This window comes from Schistocerca nitens, chromosome 9 (genome assembly GCF_023898315.1).
Source record: "Schistocerca nitens isolate TAMUIC-IGC-003100 chromosome 9, iqSchNite1.1, whole genome shotgun sequence".
Taxonomy (NCBI): domain Eukaryota; kingdom Metazoa; phylum Arthropoda; class Insecta; order Orthoptera; family Acrididae; genus Schistocerca; species Schistocerca nitens.
Genome location: NC_064622.1, coordinates 230,543,735 through 230,546,609, shown reverse-complemented (window position 1 = coordinate 230,546,609; position 2,875 = coordinate 230,543,735). Strand labels below are relative to the sequence as shown.

General features: G+C 46.5%; 1 pseudogene; it reads left to right on the top strand.

Annotated features, from left to right (window-relative positions):
- The first annotated feature begins 1,299 nt into the window (after positions 1-1,299).
- On the top strand, positions 1,300-1,417 carry LOC126204487 (5S ribosomal RNA; annotated as a pseudogene).
- The last annotated feature ends 1,458 nt before the right edge of the window (positions 1,418-2,875 follow it).

The window sequence follows — 2,875 nt, the reverse complement described above, 5'->3', positions numbered from 1 at the left end:
TTGAGATCACACTTTGAGGCACACGGAGGGCCCGTGCTACGACCTGCTGTGTTGGACCAGCCTCCAGCAGCCCTAGTATTCTTCGCCTCATAGCGTAATCAATATGTGTTCTTTAAGCCATTTTCAACACACAGTCACCATTAGCACGTCTGAAAACGTATGCACACTTACTTGCTGCACCGTACTCTGATATGCACCAACACACTTCTGCGTATGTGGACTGCTGTCAGCGCCACCGTGCGACGACCGCAGGTCAAATGCACTGCAAGGTCATACTCCGAGGTGATTTAAACCCGCAAACCGCCCACCAGAGCGTTGTTTCACCATGTATCAGTATTATCATTAATTTATGGGCATGAGTGTATTATGACCAACAAATGAATGAGGTAGCAACTAGGCATGATTTCTTTAATTAATTAATTGTCCAGAGCAAACTTATCACGGCCGGCCGGTGTGGCCGAGCAGTTCTAGGCGCTACAGTATGGAACCACGCATCCGTTACGGTCGCAGGTTCGAAACCTGCTTCGGGCATGGATGTGTGTGATGTCCTTAGGTTAGCTAGGATTAAGTAGTTCTAAGTTCTAGGGGACTGATGACCTCAGAAGTTAAGTCCCATTGTGCTCAGAGCCATTTGAACCATTTGAGCCAAACTTATCACGATTGGGTAACAGATTTGCAGGGTATGACGAGGAAATGAATATTCAAATGTGCTTTTGGTGCTTTGTATTCTGATGTTATGTTGCGTGATGCGATTGTGTACAATGTAACTGATGTCAAACTCAGAGTAAAGATTTTGAAACAGTCCGAGCCATCATTTCAGCAAGTAGTGCAAGTATTAGATCAGTACGATTTTGGTATCCTGTTGGCCAATAAATTTGAGCAGCCAGCAATTTGTCAGGTTGAGTCCCTTGTTGGCCGGCCCATTCGGCAGCAGCAGCTTGTGCTCGCCATGCCATGTAAACAACTCTCCACGCCACGTAAGCAACTCGGTTAACAGGCGGCTACACAGGTGAACAGAATTAAGTCGTGCACTATGTGTTATACACAGCACAAAAGCCAGGACTGCCCTCCCGACGAGCATGGTGTTACACATTTGGCAAGAAAGGACATGTACAATCTGTATGTTTGCAACGAAACAAACATAAGAATTCAGCCGACTCACAAAAATCTAGTCATAAGGTCCATGTCATTAATGCAGTACATTCAAAGTCTGAAATGACCATAGCAAAACTAGCAAGTGAATGGTTTCTTCCGTGCTACGCCAGTCCAACCAACTTTTTGTTCATTTGCTTCTTTATGGGCAACGGCCTTGCCGCGGTGGATACACCGGTTCCCGTCAGATCACCGAAGTTAAGCGCTGTCGGGCGTGGCCGGTACTTGGATGGGTGACCGTCCTGGCCACCATGCACTGTTGCCATTTTTCGGGGTGCACTCAGAATCATGATGCTACTCGACCGAATAGTAGCGGCTCTGGTCAAAAAAACCATCATAACGACCGGGAGGGGGGTGTGCTGACCACACGCCCCTCCTATCCGCATCCTCAGCTGAGGATGACACGGCTGTCGGACGGCCCCAATGGGGCACGTGTGGCCTGAAAACGGATTGCTTCTTTATGGGAAATGTGTGAAATTTCAGTTGGACACGCGTGATTCTGTAACATTGCTGAATCGTCACACACACAAAATGTTGCGCTCCCCACGCCTGTCTAAAACTAGCATGCACCTGACGTCTTATAATGAACAAGGCATTTCCGTTCTCAGAAAATGTACTTTGCCTGCCACGTATCGTTCGCATACGCGGACAGCGACTTTTACAGTGCTACAATCACGCGATTGTGATAACATATTTGGTCTCGATTCATTTGATTTGTTTGACTTTAACGTTCAGGACAATGTGTTGTCAGTATCTGCATTCAATGCAAACGACAGTGTGGCTAGCTTGCTGAAAGAATCCCCAGAACTTTTTTCTGAAGGTTTAAGCAAAGCTAACAATTTTGTTGCACATATTACCCTGCAAGACAATGCTCAGCCAAAATTTTGCTGGGCCAGAACTCTTCCAATTGCATTATGGGAAAATATCGCTGCTGAACTTAAAAGAATTGCATGATAGCGGAGCTATTGCGCCCATATAAGTTCGTCAATGGGCAAGTCCATTTGTTTTGTACCCAAACCTTCAGGTCGCATTTGCCTCTATGTTGACTTTGAGTCTAGGATCAACCCACAAACTGTGATTGATACTTAGCCCTTGCCATGCCCAGGGGATCCCATGGACATATTACGCGCTGGTCGCTACTTTTCAAAAACTGATTTGCACGGTGCGTCTCTTCAAATACCGCTCGATGAAAAATCTCAAAAAGTGCGTGTAGTGAATACTCGTTTGGTCATGTTTAAATATTTGCGTTTGCCTTTTGGCAGTGCTTCCGCACCCGCCATTTTCCAATGGCATTTGGAACAGGTGACTGCTCAAGCGCCAAACTGTTCAAACTATTTGGACGATATTGTCGTAGGAGGTCATACACCTGAAGATCATACTGCAAATTAGCGTGCTTTGATTTATGTGTTATCTGATGCAGGATTAAAGTGTAGACTGGACAAGTGTGATGTTTTAATACCTAAGTTGCAGTATCTTGGTCATGTCATAAACATTCAAGGTGTACATGGTGATGTCACCGCCAGACACCACACTTGCTAGGTGGTAGCTTTTAAATCGGCCGCGGTCCGTTAGTATACGTCGGACCCGCGTGTCGCCACTATCAGTGATTGCAGACCGAGCGCCGCCACACGGCAGGTCTAGTCTAGAGAGACTCCCTAGCACTCGCCCATTTGTACAGCGGACTTTGCTAGCGATGGTTCACTGGCTACATACGCTCTCATTT